This window comes from Acinonyx jubatus, chromosome B3, assembly GCF_027475565.1.
Source record: "Acinonyx jubatus isolate Ajub_Pintada_27869175 chromosome B3, VMU_Ajub_asm_v1.0, whole genome shotgun sequence".
NCBI lineage: Eukaryota > Metazoa > Chordata > Mammalia > Carnivora > Felidae > Acinonyx > Acinonyx jubatus.
The window spans coordinates 47,517,332-47,540,750 of NC_069386.1; the positions used below are offsets into that span (position 1 = coordinate 47,517,332).

General features: G+C 34.2%; 1 protein-coding gene and 1 pseudogene across 4 annotated transcripts in view; both read left to right on the top strand.

Moving 5' to 3' along the window:
- Positions 1–23,417, top strand: LOC128315937 (spliceosome-associated protein CWC15 homolog; annotated as a pseudogene).
- The window catches only part of RFX7 (regulatory factor X7), a 132,240-nt gene that overhangs the window by 32,761 nt on the left and 76,060 nt on the right, over positions 1–23,419 (top strand). The window lies entirely within an intron of this gene.

The window sequence follows — 23,419 nt, forward strand, 5'->3', positions numbered from 1 at the left end:
CCACTTTAACAAATGGAGAAAGACAAATTATTTGATTATCTGAGTTAATGTAGGAAAATAATAACATTTAATAGCTGTGATAAAACTCTTAGCAAATTAAGAAGTTCCTTAATTGATAAAGAATGTCTACAAAGAACCCACAGAAAAACAGAACAATTAGTAAAAAAGATCTAAAACACCTTTTTAAAAGTTAGAGACAACATATCAGTGCTTATTATCTCTCATCCATATTGTACAGTCTTAGCACATTCAGAAATTTAAAAAGTTGAGTAAAAGAAATAATTTGAAGAAACAGACATCCTAGGTTAAGCTATATAGAAAACTCCATAAAAATTATTGAAATGATTACTAAGATAGTCTAGCAAAGTCCATTTGCATTTGTATATACAATAAAATTTTTATATAAAATATATAAATTAAAAGCATTCAATAACAAAAAGATTCTTATAAATCTACATAGAAACATGCAAGCCTTTATTTTAGAAGATTTTAAAAGCTTATTGAAAGATTTTTAAGTAATTTAGACCTAAATAAATGGAGAAATGTACCACTACCATAAAAACTTTTTCGTATCTTACCAAATAAGTCTACAGATTCAATGCGATTTTAACCAAAATAATGTTTTCAAAAACCCACACAATCTAATTTTAAGCTTTTTGCAGATAGGTAATGGCTTATAATAGCCAAGATGTTCCTGAAGGACAAAGTTAAGCACTTTTAATATCAAATGTCAAGACTAGTTGTGACTACAGCATTTTTGGCACAGAGTTCCAGTTTCTCCATATTCTTTGCAACACTTGTTATTTTGTAGTATTTTTTTAATCCATTCTGATGGGTATGAGGTGGTATATCCTTTTTTAACCTATGGACATTCAGTTGCTTCAGCACCATTTGTTGAAAATCTGTCCTCCATTGAGTTGCTTTTGCATCTTTGTCAAAAGTCAGTAGAACATATTTGAATGGATCTGTTTCTGGGTGTTGTGTTGTGTTCCATTGATCTTGTGTCTATCACTGCCAATACACTTAATGCACATCAGCTTCATAAAATGAATTGGGAAGTTCCTTTCTATTTTCTGGAAAAGATTATGTAGAATTGGTGTTGTTAAATGTTTGGTAGAATTCTCTAGCATTTCTGAGCATTTATATTTAATTCTAAAGTTTTGTTAATCATGTGTCAACCTAATGAAAGTGAAAACATAAGTCACATACTGAGAGAAGATAGTTGCAACACAGCTGAAAGAAGATTAGTATTTGAAATAAAAAGAAGTTTTACAGATTACTAAGAAAGAGAAGCAAATAGAAATTTGGGCAGAAACCATAATCAGGCCTTTTATTAAAAGGATACATGATTCAAAAAAACCCACCAAAACATGCTCAGACTTGTTTTCAGAGAAAGGCAAATCAAGACAACCATTTTATACCCACCAGACTTGGCAAAAATTAAATGTCTCCTCCTGCTGGCTATTAAAACTCTGTCCCTTGACTGTTACCTTCACTTTGTGTTTTCTCTTCTTTGGTCCTGTAGGCGGGAGTGTTTAATCCAGATTCAGGATTTAGAAAGATCACAGTATTTTTTGGAATGTGTTCTTTATTTTGCTTGTGACATCTTCTAAAATCCCCCTCCTTAGAGGAAATAACTGTCTTTTTGTTTTTGTTGTCTTAGTTGGCACCCTTGTATGTATTTAAAAAAGTTTTTTTAATGTTTATTTTTGAGGGGGAGGAGTGTGAAGGGGAGGGGCAGAGAGAGAAGGAGACACAGAATCCAAAGCAGGCTCCAGGCTCTGAGCTGTCAGCACAGAGTCCAATGTGGGGCTCAAACCCACAAACCATGGGTTTGTGAGATAATGACTTGATCCAAAGTCAGATGCTTAACTGACTGAGCCACCTAGGCATCCCATTTAGATCCCTTTTGGTTCTAGACAATGTGGTTATTTTAGATGTTTCTGTGTACATTAATTATCCTGTTTGCTTGATTACTTCTTTAAACTTTGTGCTGTTAACAGAGTTTTAAGCATATCTAGTTTTAACTGTAGCAGCTTTAGAATCAATTGGATGAGTTTTTGACCCTCCCATTTGATTCATAAAAGTTTCTTTTTTGATCTGTAGGAGCATAAGACCAAAATGAGATATTTTTTTGCAGGATTTTAACTAAATTAATCTTGTATTTCATAGCTATTATTACTTGAATTAGGAATGGGGGAGAATATTATAGCTCTGTGGATAGAATAATACAGATCATTGCCTATTTTACTTTATCAAATCAAAAAGGTGTTCCTGATAATTTAGTCCTCAGAGTTCCCATTAGAGTATTGTTTGGAACTAGACCCTGAAAGCCTAGTTTAGCAGTATATACTTCTTAAAGCCCTTACCACTATCTACCTAGGATTGATTCTTCCTGGGGTTGTGAGAGTCGTCTTACTATGCTTTTAGATCATCATTTCCCAATTTGGAATACTAGTTCCTCAACATCCATGAAAATAAAGTTTCTTCACTAAATTAGTTGGGAAATGCTATGTCCTGTAGCTGTTTTTTTAAACCCCTATCAAATGGACACTGTGCTTATTGACATATTGAGATCCTTGAATAGTCAGATATTATAGGGATGGAGAAACCTAGAATATGTTTAATATTGTTTAATTCAGCAATTCCTAAATTGACTTGAATATTGGCCACTTTTTCCATGGGATGCCTGTTCATATTAGGAGGAGCAGTCCTTATGAAATGCAGCTCTAGAATATTGGTAATAACATATACTAACCTTGCATTGAAGTTCTCTGTTCCAGATGGTATATGGCTGGCTTCTGATATATTCTTACTCCCTTATCTGGCACTTATATTCTGCCTGTGTTGTTACTGACTGTGCTTTATCATTTGGGATTGTGATTCTTGGTTTTAAGTGAAGGGCAATAGGTTATTAAATAAGTCACTTCTTTTTTTGGAGGATATATGTGGGATACTGATGCTGTTCTAGTAAAATCTAGAAAGAAATTATTCTGCATGTATCATGGTTGAGGGCAGTCTAAGAGGTTTGAATTTCTATACATACTTTCTAAGGAGAAAGCCCTGTAATTAGAAGTAACAGATGACCTGTTTTGTCTCTGCGTGCTCACCTCTGAAGGTGTCATCAAACTTTTCTGATATTCTTTTAAGTATAGTCCATGAGAGTTATTGTGCCATAGACCTAAACTGTCCAGTACACTAGTCACTAGCTACATGTGGCTGTTGAGCACTTAAACATGGCTAAATCATATTAAAATATGTTAAGTATTAAGTACATGCTGAATTTCAAAGACTTAGTGTGAAAAAAGGATCTAAAATATTTCAGTATTTCTTATATTGATTATATATTGAAGTGATCTTTTTGATGTATTAATATTTTGTTAAAATTAATTTCATCATTTTTACTACTTAATGTGACTACTAGATAAGATTACTTATGTGGGTTGTGTTATATTTCTGTTGGATAGTGAAACATTTTCCCCATGAACTGACAGGTCTCAGAGACTAAAACTCATTATTTAGGTTTTTATGAAGTTTTCTAGCCCCGGAAATAATTCTGTATTTGTTTTGGAAAATTTTGGCCTAAGATCTTATGATCCTTCGTTTCATAAGTCTCTTTGAAGCATCTCAAGAGATTACTACCAGACTTACTACATGGAATTGTGGTTTAGGCACAGGGGGAAAGGTGGAAAATCTAGAAGTTTCTAACTATATCATTAATAAATAATTTTACCTATTTCCATTGATAACTATTGTACTTTAAAAACATGTTAGTCTTCGTATCTTCTCATTAAACCATCATTTGAACATTGAATATTCTTTGATCTTCTTAGATAGCCCTTGGCTTTATAGACCGGAACAACATTTTTAGATCAGGCTTACCACTTTTGGTTCTTTTAATGCTTTTTGGGAGAGAATTTTAGTAACAACTATCAAATTGGTTTTAATGGTTTTTGCCTTTCATTATGACAAAAGTCCTGTGATTCTTGGGGCTAAACAGAGGACAAGGACATTGAACATGGTGGCTACATTTTTTAGAATAGATTTTGGGATACTGAACCCTTTATTACCCCAATATAGTCTAGAAGAGAGTAGTAAGTTATGTCTCAAGAGTGAAGGCAGTATACACAAGTGTCATTTCAACTACAGTTTTAGTTTATATGAGACATTAATTTTTTTTATTTTTTAGAGAGAGAGGGCGCAAGTGAGTGAGGGGCAGAGAGAGAGAGAGAGAGTGTCAGGGCTCACCAGGGGCTCGGTTTATTTTGTTTTTTTGTTTTTTACCTGATGCGGGGTTCATCCTCACCAGAAGTGGGGCATGAGTTCACCCAAAGTGGGGCTGGAGCTCACCCAATGCAGGGCTCATGCTCACCGGATATGGGACTCGAACTCCCCAACTGTGAGATCATGACCTAAGCCAAAGTCACATGCTTAACGACTGAGCCACCTAGGCACCCTAAATAATAATTACTCTACTATTATTGTTATTATTATTATTAATTTATTTTTGAGAGAGGGAGGGAGGGTCAGAGAGAGAGAGAAGGAGATTGAGAATCCCAAGCAGGCTCTGCACCATCAGTGCAAGCCCCCAGTGCAGGGCTTTAACTCATAAACTGTGAGATGATGACCTGAGCCACAATCAAGAGGCAGATGCTCAACTGACTGAGCTTTTCAGGCACCCAGTATACTTTCTGATCTGCATATCAAGCATTATTGCCTGAGTCTGCCATCTTAGAAGATATCTCATTTTAACTGTGGTCCTCTACAGCAATTCCCACTTTGGTTTCCTTGTTTTGGGATCTCAGTTAACAAATCTAGTAAGTATCTGATAATAATAGATTGGCTTAATGCATTCAGTTTAAAAAGACTTACATGTCACCTATTGGTGACGTCTAAGGTACATCCAAAGAAAATGAAGGCACTTATCCCTATGTGTTTTTCATTTTAAAGATCTGCCTTATTTCTGGCCTAACTTTCTTATAACATAACACAAGAAAATACTAAGCTGCATGACTGTGTCACTCTTTTTTGGAAGCTATGCAGTAGAGGAAGAAGAGTAATTACCCTTACTGGGCTATCCACATGATTCTGTCTTGCCTTGTGTTTTAGTTTGCTTTTTAAAGTTTTATATGTTTATTATACAAATTCAGATAAGAACAAAAAGTTTAAAAACTTTTTGAAAGTTTGAAAAGAGTAAAACCTCTTGAAAATTTCATCTTCCAAAGAAAACAGAATCATCCTTATAGATGGGTGTCAATGTTGCCTCATGTTTCATTTCATTATTTTTATGGGCATTATTACCTGTTCTATAGACCAGGTAAATTTGCCTGTATTTGGAACTAGAGGCTGCCTCTGCAGATCAGCACTAGAGGGCATTGAAGCCCAGCAAAAAGTGTATGACTTGGGAGCTAGCCAAAACCTTCATTCAGCTCACTTACTGGCAATACCTCATGTTTTCTGGAGAAGGAAGTTCCAAAATGATGGGACTGGGACACAGTTTTTCTTTCTTCTTAATTAAAATCCCTGTGTAGAATAGAGCCATGATTATCTGGTATAATAGTAGCATTTTTACTGGATAATGTTCCCAAATAAAAAATCAATGTGTGACTTAGCACAAGTCATTTAAACTCTTTTGATTCTCAGCTTACTGTAAATGAAAGGGTTAGACGAGATTTAGTTTCATTTCGCATTTATTAAGAATCTATTACTTGCTTGTTATTTCAATATATGACTTTTATATAGATCATCTTGTTTAATCTTCACAAAAAAACTTTGGAGGAGGTATCCTGTACCTCAAGAGAAAAAGAGGTCATTTAAATAAAGGGCATATAGCAGAATTGGAATTCTTTCTTTCATAAACCATGTTTTCTTCACTACATATACCATGATGTTTCTTACTAAATTTATTCGAACTGTTCCTTTTAACTTTAAAAAGTATATTGCATGGGGCACCTGGGTGGCTCAGTTGGTTAAGTGACCGACTTCGGCTCAGGTCATGATTTCATAGTTTGTGGGTTCAAGCCCCGCATCGGGCTCTGTGCTGACAGCCTGGTCTGCTTTGGATTCTGTGTCTCCCTCTCTCACTCCCATTCCTTCTCTTTCCCTCTCTCTCTCTCTCTCTCTCTTTCTCAAAAATCAATAAAACATTAAACACTTTTTAAATATTAAAAATAAAAAGTATATTGCATGAACACATACTTTCCTATCATTTGACTACTTTGAACTTTTATTATAAACCTAAAAATCTGCACATTGGAAAAAAATGGGCAGGTACACCGATTGAGACTAAAGAGAATAGCAAAATTTGTTCAGTATCTTGCCTCCCGAAAGCACAGACTTTTCAGTCCTTTAAGAGCAAATTTTAATAGTAAAATTCAGCATTTGGAATAACCAGCATTCATATAGATATCTATATGTGGAGAACAACAAAACAAGGAAAATACCTCATTAGAGAGTTACTAAAGTGAATCATAGTCTAAACTTTTCAAATACCAGTAACATACTCTGGATCACTAAATAGCTGTTTAATAAACATTGATTAACTCAGTAGATGTTCAGTATAGTAGATGATTCTGTGATTCTTAGTTTTGTTTGTAGTCTTCTAGAGTTTAAGTCCTTCATAGTTTTAATCCGTATCAGATTTTTAGATATCAAACTACCCTCTTAGCTATAGGACCTTTGTGTTTAATGATTTGCTTTTCTTTTGAAAAGAATCTGTTAAGCATTCCTCTTTTTAAACATTCTATTTTGAAAAATTCAATTGTATACAGAAAGAAAATACAGTGTACTCTCATGTCCTTATTCAGCTTCTACAACTAATCTCATAACTAAATATATATATGTATATATATTTAATATTTAGTAAAATTAATTTACCTTAACTTAATATTATATCTATATTATGTATATATATTATGTATATCTAAATTTCTCCACTGAGTATTTTGAAGGAAATCCTGAACATCATATCATCTGCAAATTACTATAACTATATGATCAATCCACCAAAAAAAGTAATAGTCACTCCTTAATATCTACAAGCATACAGTTCATACTCATATTTTTATGTCTTATTTTTTTTCCTTTATAGTTTGAATTGGTATCTTTATATTGCTGTTGGTTGATGTCTCTTAATCTATAGGTCATCTTTTAAAATTTTTCTTGTAGTTTTTTTATCTGTTGAAGAAACTGAATCATTTGTTCTCTGGAGTTTCCCACAGTCTGGGTTTTGCTGATTTCAGTCCCATGCTGCTTTTTATCATGTTTTTCATCTCTATTTCCTATATATTGGTAGTTAGATATAAATATGGTTCAATATTAGACCTGATTTAATATTTTGGCAAGAATACTTTGTAGGTGGTTTTGTATACATCCATCAAGAGGCTAAGCCACCTTTTACTCTTACGGAATGTACTTCCTCAACTATACCGAGTGAGCTAGGTACCATAATCTTGCTAACTAGGGAGCTATTTTTCTGTTGAGGGCCACTGAAGCAGAAGTCTTTGTAGGTCACATTCTTCTTCCCTTTATTTCTATTGTGCCCTTCCCCCCCACCCGCCCCAGTTTGACCTTAAGGTTAGGAATTATTGGGGAAGAGACTGTCTACCCATCTGTTGTATGTTTATAGATTTTTTTTAAGTAGGCTTAATGCCCACTGTAGAGCCCAGTGTAAGGCTTGAACTCATGACCCTGAAGTCTGAGCTGAGGTCAAGAGTCAGGTGCATAACCAACTGAGCCACCCAGATGCCCCATGTTCCTGGATTATTTAGTTAAGGATACAGAAGCCAAATGACTATTCTGAATAGTAGTAAAGGCAGCATATTTTTAAACTGCTTTTTTGATCCCTGTAGGTTTTCTTCCATGCTTACAACTACCTTTCCTACAGGAAAAGTTCAGTTAGAGTTGCTGTAGCAAATGTGTGATATAGCTCTGCCCTTTAAACGTAGGCTTTCATTAAAATTCTGCAAAGACAAAAACCAAGTGATAGTTCTACAGCATCACAGCTTTCCAGATACTGAACCAACTCAGCACCAGCAAGGCCGCATTCTCATCCTGGGAGAGAGAAAGCAGAGTTGTTACCCAGTTACGTCATCAGTATCTTTGCTTCAGGGTTCCAAAGTTATGGAAAGCCCATCTTCCTACAGCCTTCCCTCTCTGTCTGTTTTTAATATCCTTTGACTTGTATAGTTCTGATACTTAAGTTTGCACCAAGGACCATAATCTGAATACTTTTTCCCACACTCCTATCCCTGCTTTGCCTCTGTCTCCCATCTTTCTCTGTCCCTCATTTTATTGAGCACACATTGCCTAATGTGTACCAGGAAAAGTGCTAGACTTAGGAAACACAAACAAGACTGCAGCCTCATCTACAAGGAAAAGTGTGGACCACTGGGACCTTTAGTCATCTATATGAAAAAATATGTGTATGTATATCACACACAGAATCCAGGGAAACACGTCCCAAATGTGAAAAGCAAACATTTAAAAGAAAATACATCTCTTTGTGACCTCGTAATAATGGAGAATTTTTAAAAACAATACACCAAAAGCACTTTTCATGAAGAAAAACTAATAAATTTGACTATATTAAAATTAAAGCTTTTTGTTACAAATCAAAACCACAATGAGATACCACCTTACACCTGTCAGAATGGTTAATATTAACAACTCAGGCAACAACAGATGTTGGTGAGGATGCAGAGAAAGAGGATCTCTTTTGCATTGTTGGTGGGAATGCAAGCTGGTGCAGCCACTCTGGAAAACAGTATGGAGGTTTCTCAAAAAACTAAAAATAGAATAACCCTACAACCCAGCAATTGCACCACTAGACATTTATCCAAGGAATACAGGTGTTCTGTTTTGAAGGGACACATGCACCCCCATGTTTATAGCAGCACTATCAACAATAGCCAAAATATGGAAAGAGCCCAAATGTCCATCGATGGATGAATGGATAAAGAAAATGTGGTATATATATACAATGGAGTATTATTCAGCAGTCAAAAAGAATGAAATCTTGCCATTTGCAACTACGTGGATGGAACTGGAGGGTATTATGATAAGGGAAATTAGTCAGAAATAGACAAAAATCATATGACTTCACTCATATGAGGACTTTAAGAGACAAAACCGATGAACATAAGGGAAGGGAAACAAAAATAATATAAAAACAGGGAGGGGGACAAAACAAAAAAGACTCATAAATATGGAGAACAAACTGAGGGTTGCCGGAGGGGTTGTGGGGGGGGGTGGGCTAAATGGGTAAGGGGCATTAAGGAATCTACTGAAATCATTGCTTCACCGTATACTAACTAATTTGGATGTAAATTTTAAAAAATAAAAAATAAAGTTAAATCAAAAAAATAAAAATTAAAAAAAATAAAATTAAAGCTTTTTGTAAAGTGGCACCATAAAAAGAAAAAGAAGCTGCAGATGAGGAAAAAATACTTGTAATTCAAATAATTGGCAAAGGATTAGTATAAAAGTATAAAGAGGACTCCTATAAATAATATTATTATAAGAATAATAGCGAACAGCGAAGTAGAAAAATGGTAAAGGATATGAGTAGGCAGTACACATAAGAAAGCCTAGAGGGCAGGGCACCTGGGTTGCTTAGTCAGTTAAGCATTGGACTTCAGCTCAGGTCATGATCCCATGGTTCGTGGGTTTGAGCCCTGCATCGGGCTCTGCTGCCAGCTCAGAGCCTGGAGCATGCTTCAAATTCTGCTTCCCCCTTTTTTTTCCCTGCTATTTTCCCACTCGCCCCTCTCTCTCTCTCTCTCTCTCTCTCTCTCTCTCTCTCTGTCAAAAATAAGTATTTAAAAAAAGAGCTTAGTAGGCAATAAACATGTAAGGATGTTAAATTTCACTAATAGAGTAGTATGTATTAAAACAATGAAATATTTCACACACATCACATTGGAAAAAGTCCGTCATTACCAGATTTTGCAGAGGATAGAGAAATTATTCTCTTACACAGCTTTTGGAGAATACTTTGAAGGGCAATTTAGCAATAATTAGAAAGTTGAAGATCAACATACCAGAATTCTTCTGCAAGGTTTGTGTATGTATGTTTGTATATAAGCCTGTCTGAGAGAAAGTGTTGCAGTGTGCATAGCAAGATCTGTGTGCCAAATGTTTGTTGGGATGTTGTGTGTTATAGTATAGAGCTGGAAACTCCATAAGTCTTTCAGTGGAAGGGTGTACAAATAAAAAGTAGTATGTTCAATACTATGTGTATTAGTTTCCTAGGGTTGCTGTAACAAAGTACCATAGAGTAGGTGGCTTAAACAACAGAAATTTATTTTCTTGCAGTTCTGGGGGCCAGAATTCCAAGATCAAGGTGTTAGCAGGGTTGATTCCTTCTGAGGGTTATGAGGCAAGGATCTTCCAGGTTGCTTTCCTTGGCTTGTAGATGGCCACCTCCCATATCTCTTCACATCATCTTCCTTTCATGGGTGTCTCTGTGTCTGCATTTCCCCATTTTATTAGCATAGCTGTGGTGTTGGATTTGAGCACACCCACATGTCTGATTGATTTATCTTAACTTGATTGCTTCTGTAAAGACTTTGTCATCAAATAAATTCACATTGTGAGGTATTGAGGATTGGGACATAATTCAATCCATAGCACTGTGTAACAGTTAAAATGGATAAACTAGAATGAATCAAAATAGATACACTTTTTCTAAGGCCTAGTAAGTAAAAGGGGGATGAATGATACATGCATCATAATTCCATGTTTATAAAGTAAACAAAGCTGCTTCATATCGTTTAGTGACATATAGCAGTCCCTCCCAACCCCCCATCCAACAGGGGATATGTTCCACTACCCCGTGGATGCCTGGAACCATGGATATACTACCTATGTTTTTGCCTATATGTACATACATACATACATATGTACATACCTATGATAAAGCTTAACTTATAAGTTAGATACAATAAGAAATTAATGACAAACATTAATAAAATAGAACAATTATAACAATATGATAAAAGTTATGTGAATGTGGTCTCTCAAAATACCTTACTGTACTCACCCTTCTTATAGTGATGTGATATGATAAAATGCTTACACGATGAGATGAAGTGCAGTGAATGATGTAGCTATCATGACATAGAGCTAGGCTACTAATAACCTTCTGATTATACATCAAAAGGAAGATCTTCTGTTTCTGGACTGTGGTTGTCTTTGGGTAACTGAAACTATGGAAAGTGAAACCACAGATAAGGGGGGACTAGTGTACTGAATATTTGTAATAAAAATATAAACATTCATAGGAATGGTAACCAAGAAATTCTGGATAGTAGTCTGCACCAACAAAAGAATTGTGAAATGAAATTGGAAAAGAGCCCAGAGGGGCTTCAGTTTTATCCATAAAGTTTTCTTCCTTAAGGGAAAAAAAGGTGGGGGAAATGTTCAGATTTGTTCAAACTGGCAGGCAGGAACATGTGTATTATATTATTCTCTATAACTTTACTGTATATTTGCAACTGGGTAATTTCAAAAAGTAATAGAAAAGATACTAACTCAGTGAATGGGAAAATGTCACTAAGAAGTTGAAAGCTTAATTTTAATTATATGAATAATTAAATACTAGGCAAAAGTTACCTGGTAATAGAATTGATTCTTCTAGTTGAAATTAGTTTTAATTTTCTGAACAACAAAATGAGTTTTATGATAAAATTAACAAATGCTTGTAGTACCTTGTTTTTTTTTAAAAAAGGCAAACTTCATACCTAATGAAGTTAGAACTTTTGAAGTAACTTGTTTGTAGAGCACTTATTAGGGAACTTCTTATGTGTGAGTTGACACATAACGTATGAATGACTTTGTTCTCTACTTTCTAGAGCAGTAGCTCTCAACTAGGGACATATGGTAATATGTAGGGCATTTTTGGTTGTCAGAATGTCTACTGACATTTAGTGGGCATCATCCAGTAACGCCACACATTCTATAAAGCATAGAACAAACTTCACAGTAAAGGAGGATGCCATAATGGTGTCTGTATGATTTCCAGAGGTTGCTACATCAGACCTCTGCCAATTAGAAAATATGACAACAGCAGCTAGACCAGCTTTTGAATCTGCAAGAAGTGGGAGAGGAGAAGGAGAAGGTGATTTGAACCACCTCTTAAAGCAATATTAAAGTAGAGAACCTCTCATACAAAGATAAAATATAAACTACTCAGTATGCCCCTGAAGAAGTTCAGAACCATGGCTGCAGGACAGAGCAAGAAGGGAGAGACAGAGCTACTATAAGAGAGAAAAAGAGATCATCTGACATGAGAACATACAACCTCCTTTTCAATGTCAAAAAAGCCTTGGTGGGGCGCCTGGGTGGCTCAGACTGTTACGCATCTGACTCCAGCTCAGGTCATGATTTCACGGCTTGTGAGTTCAAGCCCCATGTTGGGCTCTGTGCTGACAGCTCAGAGCCTGGAGCCTGTTTCGGATTCTGTGTCTCCCTCCCTCTCATGATCTGTCTCTCTCTCAAGAATAAATAAACAATAAAAATTTTTGAAAAAAAAAAAAACGCCTTGATGAGACCAGATACCTGCTGCAGCCTTGATGCAGATGATACTCTAACAGACGAGGAAGATGAAGATGAAGATGATGAAGAAGAGAGTGATGATGTGATACTTCAGCTCTTCTTGCAGAACTAGAAAAATTTTTTTAATTGATGAAGAGCAGGCCAGGAAGGAACAAGAATAGAAGGCAGAAGAGGAAAGAAGTATGAAAAACATGGAGTGGAAACCCTCTGCTTAATCTCGCTGGCCCATTCCAGCCTCAGGCCAATTTCAAAGTTAAAAGAAGGTGGGATGATGATGTTGTTTTCAAGAATTGTGCAAAAGGTATAGATGATCAGAAGAAAGACAAAAGATTTGTAAATGATACATTGTCATCTAAATTTCACAAAATGTTCATGCAGAAATATATTAAATACTACAGTTTTATGTGCTTGCTTAAAGACTGTAAAATGTAAATGATCAAAACAAAAGCATTTTGGGTTATAAAAATTAACATTGGTACTTTGTTGATTAGGTTGTGTAGTATCTAGGTGAGTTTTTCTTAGTTTTATGATCACAATTTGGTTTTCATTAAGGTAAAATTTACATAATCTAAAATTAGCCACTTAAAATACCCAATTGAGTGACTTTTTTAGTACTTTTATATTTACAAGGCTTTGTAACCATCACCTCTGTCTAGTTCCAAAATATTTCATCACCTCAAAATGAAACCCCATATGAGTTTAATTAAGTAGTCACTCCCCAATTTCCTGTCCCCTCAACCTCTGGCCACCACCAGTCTGCTTTCTATGTCTGTGGATGTAGATACTCTTGGATATACATTATAACTTACAATACATGACCTTTTATGTTTGCCTTCTCTAAACATAAAATTTTCAAGATTCAACCATGTTTTAGTATGGATCAGTACTTCATTATTTTTTGTGGCTGAATGATATTCCATTATATGGATGTACCACATTTTGTTTGTTCATCTGTTGATGGACATTTGGGCTGTTGCCACCTTTTGACTCTTATGAATAATGTGTCTATGAATATTTATGTGCACATTTTTATTTTAATACCCATTCTCATTTTGGGTATATACCTAGGAGTAGACTTGCTGGGCTTTGTGGTAATTCTGTTATTTGAGGAAGTAACAAACTGCTTTCTGCAGCAGCTGTACGGTCTTACATTCCCGTCAGTAGTATTCAGTGGTTCCAATTTCTCCACGTCCTCACCAACAGATCCCAGTTATTTTTAAGAAGACATAGTAAGTATATAAATAAATATTTCTGGATGATGGTGTTAAGGGTAGGTTGCTTTTTAAAAATATTTTACCTTTCAAACTTTATAGAATTAGCCACTATTACTGTGGTTATTTTTTAAAATGTGAAATTTTGTTTGTTCTCATTTGAGCAAACTAAAATTCTTCACATTCATTATAGATAAGTATAAGGCAAAACTGTCTTTTACTTTGATGACTGTGAGTTGAGTCATAATCTACAAAAAGGATCTGAAGTCAATATATTTTTAATAGAATTCATTATTTTACAGGAAGAGGAAGCTAACAAAGTGTTTGACTTGTCCTGACAAGGCTAGAATGCAAGAGCTTCTTACAGTTGATATATTACACTGTACCTCTCCTACCTCAGATTTTCCATGAGTGAAGTCTAATATCTAGCATTCATAAATCACAATTTCTGCAACACGAGAATTTTGAATCAGATATTTAGGAACTGTGACTGACTTTTAATTCTGACTTGGAGACTCTACATAAATGTAGAAAAAATATTGAACTTTTGGATGGAGGCCAAACCTGTTGTTAGAGAGATGAGTGAGAGTCTCTTAATATGATATTATCTGTAATAAATAGTTTATAAACAATTTGTAGAAACTGGAGAAACAGTCTCTGAAATGTTTCTAGCAAGCAGTCTCTAAATGTTCGTTCAGGCATACTGCTACTTACAGAGTATTATATTCAGAGTATATTTGGCCCATGACTGCTAATTTATTGTATCATATTTAAGTCTGAAGAAAAGAGAATATTACATGGTTATTTTTATTAAGTGTGAGGTAAAGTAGGCTTAGACTAATTTTTTTTTAACATCTACTTTCTAAAATTACTGTCTCTTTTGTATAACCCAACTAGCACGAGGTAAGAAGTTATTTCCAGCTTCACTTTTTAATTCAATTTAGGGAAAACAAAATATGCTTTCTCAAGCTGTATCTCTCTTCCTTAAATTAGTATAAGCTCTTCTTGCTGGTGTGTTTCCTTCTTTTTCCTACTCTATAGGTCTAGGTTTAAGGTTTTTACTTCGTAACGTTGTGTTGATCTGACTTGACGTGCAAAGCTTAAACTGAAAGATGGGGCAGATGAATGATTAGCATGTTCCCTAACCTTAGTAGGTATAATACCACAGCAAAATTGTGATACTGATATTGTGTTATTTTTGTCTAATACCAATTACCAGATTGATACTATTTAAAATGTTTACAAAACTAACAATTTTTTTAAAAAAACAGTGAGACCAGAAGTTTGATGCATTTGAAATCTAATAAATTATCAACAATTTAGAAGATGTCAAAAAACATAGAAAAATATTCATGTTAAACATATTATCATTTGAACATAAGTTATTTGTCGATAAAATTAATAAAATGGCTTTATTCAAAAATAAAAATGAAGAACTATACTATCTACCTTTTTTAAAATGCTCAAATGTGCATCAGTGGTTCAGTATTAGAGTGGTGAATGTATTTTTATGTATATTTTTCCTGTTTCTGAAAAATTTTCTTAAATTGGAAAAATAATAGAAAAAGTGATTATAAGTTAATTCTAAATATATCCACAGATAATACCATTTCTTGTTTTATAAGTTCAAGACTTTTTAATTTAAGTTTTTATGTATTTTTCATTTTTGACCAAAGTCTTTGATGCTTATAGCTCAATGAGTTCAAAAAGGTCTTAAGATTTGTTCAGAAGTTCCCCAACAACTAAACTCCTTGCCTGTCAGAGAGAAAGCCAAGAGGAATAAATACCTCCTGTCTCTTCTTTTGCTCTCTTATCTCCTTCCAGTGACTGATACTGGCTCACTGGAAACCAAAGAAGGGAGCCATATAGATACAGTGCATGAGGCCAGCCTCCTGGGTTATTGCAAAGGATGAGAACTGGATCTGGAAGGATTTTCTGGCAAACAGAAAATATCCAGCCCAATCATTCTGATTTCAAGACATCACTTTTTATTTCTGTGTTTTAAAATGTATATATAGTATCCAGTTTTTGTTCCTTACCTTTGTGAAGATTTGATTATATTTTTTTCTTCTTGCATAGGCTTCTAGTAGGGGTTTCATGCCCTCTTTTTAACGGGAATGTTCTGATTTTCATATTAGGGATTTCCCCCCAATTGTGTAACTATTTGAGTGTATTTAAGAGTGAGGCAGAAAGGCTTAGAAACTTTTTATAGGTGATTGGGGCTTCTGCTTTCTGATTCAGTAGGTCTAGAGTGGGGCCCACAAGTTTGCATTTGTAACTACTCCCAGGTGATAGTAGTTCAAGAATTATATTTTAAGAATCACTTCATTAGGGAATGCTCTTGAGATTCACATCTATGGAAAGAATGGAAGAAGGCAGAGGGAAAATTAAAGTGTAGTGCTGGAGTATTTGGAAGCTGGAATCATCCACCAGAGTTGGTCCAAGGTGGAGTAAGGAACTGGGCCTTTATATCCCCATGTTGATCAGTCTCTGGGGTTTGGGCTGTTCCTGGAAGGAGATATGACTTGGGGAATGAAGTTTTCTTCAGCATAGACAACCCCCAGACAGCAGAGATCTTTCTGCTGGAAGCACTACCAGCAGCTGAAGGGCAAAATTCTTTCCTGTAAAGGGCAGATGGGGCAAAAAGAGTTCATACGTTCTCCTTCCAAGCCAACCCCACCCTCATCCTAAGACATCCACTTTTTCTATTTTTCTTTCACCATAGATTGATTTTGCCAATGCTAGAACATCATATAAATGGAATTGTATGGAGTGAACTTTTCCGGGTGGTGTCTTTGGCTCAGTATAATATCTACTAGATTCATCTATGTGTTTGTATGTATATATGTCTTTTTTTTTTTTTAATTTGCTAAGTACTATGAATATACCACATTTTTATCCATTCTTCTATTGACTGCCATTTAGATTGTTTTCAGTTTGGGGCTATTATGACTAAAGATGCTGTGAACATTATTGTAAAAGACTGTTTTGTGAATAGTTTCATTTCTTTTAAATTAATACCTAGGAGTAGAATTGTTGCATTTAAACATAGGTTTATATTTAACTACCAAATTTTTCAAAGTGGTTTTTTCTTTTACATTTCCATCAGAAATGTATGACAGTTGCACTTTCTCCAAATTCTTGCCACTTCTTGGTGTTTTCAGTATTTTTGATTTTAGCCATCCTAGTGAGTATATAATAGTATATCATTATGATTTTGACTTGCATTTCCTTGATGATTACTGATATTGAACATCTTTTTGTATGCTTATTGGACATTTGTATATCCTTTTTTTGTGTGTGTAAACTATTCCAGTTGTTTGCTTTTTTATTAAGGGGCTTTACTGTTGAGTTGAAGGAATTTATTACATATTCCAAACATAAGTCTTTTGTTAGGTATAGGTTTTGCAAATACTGTTTTTGGTTGGTGGCTTATTTTCTTAATTGATGTCTTTTGATGAATAGAAGTTGATTTTCATTTTGATGGGATCTAATTTAGTTGTTTTTTTTTTTAAAGGTTATTGCTTCTGTGTCCTAAGACATCTTTGTATAATTTTAGGACATAATAATTTGTGATTTCTTCTAAGCCCTTTATAGTTTAAATTGTTATAGTTAATTTTAAGTTCCAATTCAAATTTAGGTGTAGAATGAATTATGTTTATTTGTTTATAGGTACATACATTTATTCCATCAGCATTTGTTGAAAGGATTTTCCTTTGTCTCTTGAATTCCTTTAGTACTTCTGTTACAAATCACTTCGCTATATAGAAGTCAGCTATCGTTCATACCACTTTTTTTTTACCACATTTAATGTTAACTGTACTCCGACTGCCGCCTTCAAAATTTGCTTTTTATCTTTGCGTTTTCATCTCTTTGACTATGATAATCCCATGTGTGGTTTTCTTAGTGATTATCCTGCTTGTAGTTTGATGAGCTTGGATATGTAAGTTTGTGTTTTTTACCCAGTTTGGGGAAATTTTGGTCATTTATCAGATATTTTTCTGTCCCATTCTCTCTCCTCTCCGGCTGCACATAGTTAGACCACTTGGTGTTGTACTACAAATCTCTGCAGCTCTGTTTATTATGTTGAAAATCTTTTTCTTTCTCCTTTAGATTCAGTAAGATGTATTGATTTATTTTCCAGTTTAGTGACCCTTTTTCTGCTGTATCTGATCTCTTAAGGTAATCCAATGAATTTTTCATTTTAGACATTGTGCTTTTTTTTTAGTTTTAGAACTTCCATTTGGTTCTTTTCCATAACTACCATTTCTCAGCTGAGATTCTCTGCCCTCCACACCATGTATACATTCTTATGACCATATTTTCCTTTAAATATTTGCACATATTTGTAATATTTGCTTAGAAATCCTTGCCTACTAATTCTGACATGTAGATCATTCAGGATTTGGTTTCTGTGAGCTGCTTTTTTATCTTAAGTATGGGTCTCTTTTTCCTGTTTCTTCTTTCTGGTAAATTTTGCTTGTGTAATAGACATTGTCGGTGATATGTTGTAGGCTTTGGATTCTGTTATTTTTCTCTGAGTGTTGTGGGTGTTTTGTTTTTTGGGTTTTGTTTTTGTTTTTTATCCCGGCACACTGGATTCAAATGCCAACATTGCTCCTATAATAGGCGGCAGCAAGAAGGCTCAGCTCAGGTCTTTCCACCTTCCAGCTGTTACTTTTTTCTGGAAGCCTTGCTGTCTTTCCCAGAAGGAGGTTATCCAAACATTTGGGCATTGTTTACATAAAAATTTTGTGGCACCTTCCTTTCTGGGATTTCATCTTTCATGTTATAGTAGCTCTGGCAATCCCAGATATTGGCCTCTGCTTCTCAGCTGGCAAGGCAGCAGGTTTCTGCTTCATTCTTGTGGGCTCAGTGCTGCATGGGGGGTAAGAGGCCTCAGGCAACAGCCTTATAAATACATATCCTACCCAGTGCAGTTCCCTTCTTTTAAGGATGCCTTCTCTCCAGTTGCCACCTGCTTTTGGTCACTCTCTTTAACTTTAATGTTTGTTTTTATATGTGGTCCACAGTATATCATTGTTGTATGTGGGAAGTTACCTTGTTATTATCTGAAGCAGGACATTAGAAAATTGAAGCGTTATTTTCTTTTAATCAAATAAGCATCAAATATTTAGGAATATTGTAGGAAAGTATAAAATATACCTTAAATGGAATATCACAGTATATCATATTAAAACTTTGAAATAAGAATTGGAAACAGAACAAGGATGTCTCCTGTCACTGCACTCTTCACCATTAGACTAGAGATTTTAGCCGATGTAATTATTTAAGAGAAAGGAGGAGAAAAAGAAGCATGAAGACAGAAAAAGAAGAAAAACATTTTCATTAATTATAAGTGAAATTATCTACAAGAGATTCTACATACTATTACAGCTAATAAGTTCAGGAAGGTTTCTCGATACAAGGTCAGCATAGAACTAACAGTTTTGTGCACATCAGCATGTACATTAGCAAGAACCAATTAGAAAACATAATAAAAAAAGTTATAATTCATGGTACACAGTATAATTCATCTGTAAACTAGCTAGGACTTTTTCTAACAAAAGATACAGGGAAAATTATAAGAACTTTTTAAGACAGACAAAAATAAATCCAAATTATGAATTAGCTCTCCCACTTCAATCTGTAACTTCAGTACAGCTCAGTATAAATCTTAGCAAGATTTTTGTGGAATTGAAAAAACCGAAAAAATCACTTAGAGTATTTTAAGGCCCAAGACTTATCAAGGCTGTTATGAATATGGTCAAGGAGGGTCATGGAATAACTAGACCTAATTTTTAAAGCACTAATAAACTTAGAGTGGTGACTCAGAGATAGACACATAGATTAATAATAAAATAGAAAAAAAGCCACAAGTAGGTTCAAGTACACGTGAAAACTTGGCATAATAAAATAGGGTACAGTTGGCTTGCCAAAAAGAGTGTGTGTGTGTGTGTGTGTATATATATATATGTATATATATATTTATATACACACACATACCATACCATACATAAGAATAAATTCTAATTTGAATAAAGATCACAATTGAAAAGCAAACTTCAAAAATTTTAGAATGAAATATGTCTTTAAAACTACATAGGGGGCACTTGGGTGGCTCAGTCAGTTAAGCATTCAGCTCTTTCATGATCTCACAGTTTGTGAGATCGAGCGTGAGATTCAGCCTCACATCAGGCTCTACACTGCCAGTGTGAAGCCTGCTTTGGGATTCTCTCTTCCTCTCTCTCTGCCCTTCCCCTGCTCATATGTGCACATGAGCAAGCGCTCTAAATGAATGAATAAATAAATAAATAAATAAACATTAAAAAAAACTTTAGGTAGGATGTCTTAAGATAAAAAATATAATCATAAAGGAAAAAAATTGATAAATTTGACTAAATCAAAAATTTTAACTTTAGTAAGATGTCATTAAAATGCATCATTAACAAAGTTAAGTATATGTAAAAGAGAATTAGTGTCCAGAATGTATAAAGAACTACAACAATTTAATACGAAATAGTCAACTCCCTTAAAAATGGGCAAAGAATATGAACCAGCAATTTACAGAGGAAAGAACCTATATGGCCAGTAAGCAGGTGAAAAGGTACACAGTATTGCTAGAAATTGGGAAATGATAAATTTTAAGAATTTATATTCCTTAGAATAAGTATTTAATATGTGTATTGTATGTCATGTATAAATGGCATTTATTTGTGCAATTTAATAGGAAAATAGGGATTATCATATATTGCTGATGGAAATATAAATGGATATTACTGCTTGGGAGAAGAATTTGGTAATATATAATAAAACTGAATAGATACATCCATGAGACCCAGAAAATTAACTTCTGAATTTCTAACTGAGAGGTTTTCACATGTGTACACAAGGAGACATGTACAAAGTTTATTGCAACATTGTAGAAAAACTGGAAAGTACATAACTGGCTTTCAGTAAATGTGAAATGGATGAATAAATTTGATATATTCATCCACTGAAATACTTTTCAGACATTATAAAAAATGAATGCATTTCATCAAACTGTAGATCTCAAAATAATGTTGAATGAAAAAAGATAGTTGCAGAATATATATATATATATATATATATATATATATATATATATATATATAATGTAAAGGCATTTATATAAACATGTAAAAGCTTCTTGGAACAACAGTGTATGTTGCTTGTAGATATTTGTGTATCTCATACAAATATTGAAATATCAACTGGGAAAGTTACACATCAGATTAATAAATTGTCTTTGGGAAAGTAGTGAGGTATGATATGAGACTGGACAGAAGATCAAAGGGGACTAAAAATCTATATCCTTCTATTATGCTTGTGTTAAGTATGAGGTAAAAAATCATCAAAAGGCTAGGTCAGGTAATTGCCAAGGTTCATATCTAGCTTAGAAGCACTTTCACTTTACTTTTCAAGTTTATTCTTTGAAAGGCTATCTTTTATACATAATTTTTAGCGATTTACCAAATTGTTTGTGATAAGAAGACATAGTCATCCTCTTCAGATATCCCGTAGAACAGGTTTCTGATAGAAGAGGAGTATATCTAGAGTGATGCTTTAAAAATGCAATTTTATATTAATTTTATATTAATTTCTCTACAAACCCTTTTTTAAGTGATCCGTCTTTCCAAAGAGTTTTCTTCATATGGGGGACTGAGTGTTTTTGTCATTTATTCATTTAACAGATTTTATTGAACACCTAACATGTGCCAGATTATAATACCCCAGGGGGCAAAACAGATAAAGCCTGCTTTCATGGACTTAAATTCTAGTCAAGGAAGATAGCCGGTGACAAATTAATAAAAATATAAAATGACTGGTGGTAAGTGCAATAATGAAAAGTGAAACAGAGCAAGGAGGAGAGTGATGGAGAATATTTTATCTGGGAAAGTCAGGGAAGAACTATCTGTAAATGATAACATGTAGCAAAGTTATGAAGAAAATGAACAGATAAGCTATATGGGAGAAAAGTCTTAGAAGCTGACAGAAAACACCAGTACAAAGGCCCTGCACCAGCCTTGAGAAAATAGCACCGAGGATAGTGTGGCAGGAGCTGAATGAATGAGGAACAGAGGAATAATAGGAGATGAGATTAGAAAGCTAGCTGAAGGCTGGGTCATCCGGGGCTTTGTTGGCCATGATCAAGACTGGAGGGAAGGACTAATGTGGTTTGGACAAAGAATCACTCTGGCCATTTTGTTGACAATAGCCCACAGAGTTGTTGGGGCAAGGAGGGGGAGGTGTTAAGGAAAGAAGCAGGGAGACCATTTAGGTTACAGTAACACTTTAGACAGGAAATGTTGGGGGTTTAGAAGAATGTGGTGAACAGTGTTTGGATTCTTTATTTTTTAGGAGCAATTCTTAATCTGTAGATTACTCTCTTATCTCAGGGAAATTGTGGGAGTTACTAAGAAGAGAAAAAAAAATAGCACACTTTAGCTGCTAATGTGTTATAAACTATACAAATCCCAAAAGATTTAAAAACCTCTAAAAAGTCTTCCGTGGGATTGTGGGAAGGGGATTTCATTTCCTCTTAAGTGGACGTATCATTTGCTTTTCTTGTTCTTTTTAGTCATTCTGATTTTTGCAATTGAACTTAATTAACTCATACTTTGTTCTTTAAAACGTGAAATTTGAAATCTCAATACAAATGAAAAATTTTGAGGTTATTGATTGCATTGACTGTAATGAAATTTAAATGTTGATTTTTTACTCTATAGATTAACTGCATAGCTATATAAAGAGGCAAATAACCATTTTTTTTACATTTATTTGACTAGAATCTTTTATGAGAGATAATTTTGTTTGTAACATCTTTTAAGATATAAACTATCTCTGAACTTCATATGTGATTTCATTGCATTTGAACTTTAATGTGTTATAACAAAATTCAGATGACAGTTAAATTATTTTATACTGACTTCATTTGTATTCCGTATTAATAATTCACTTATTCAGTGGCTCAGTTAAATTGATGTATAGTGCCTTTATTTGGGTTATTTATTTCTTTTTTTAATTTGATTTTTTTAATGGATTATTTATTTCTAAATACATTATCCCCTTCCAATTTATTACCATAGTAGTTAATCTTTATTACTACTTTTATGTCTACGGATTCCTTTCCCTAGGCTGTGTGCCTGTGCATGAGCGAGCGTACATATGTGTGAATGGGAGGGAGAAGAGGACAAGAGAATCTACTTTATAACAAGTCTTTAGAAATACAGATAATATTACACCATTATGGCTTTTAAATGCCAAACAAGTCATTTTCCAGAGTGGCAGGCATTGAATAAAAATCATAATTCATTATAAACTCTCTGTCCTATTTCTATGTATAATAATACATATCTGCATTTTAGTATGTCTCTAAAAACTTAATTGTTTATTCAAAACATCTGTTAGAATGATACATTGTAGCAGTAATAGGTTGACTGCAGCAGTGAACTCAAGATATTTTGATCATGCTTTAGGGCTGAATTTAGTACAGTGAATGGGAAATAGATGTATGTTATGCTTTGTGAAAGATGCAGTTTTAGGGTATTAGGCCTAATGTTAAAAAAGAATTTTACTATTTCAAATATTTAATAAATTTATCATTTTTATTAACCTAACTTTCTTTTTCT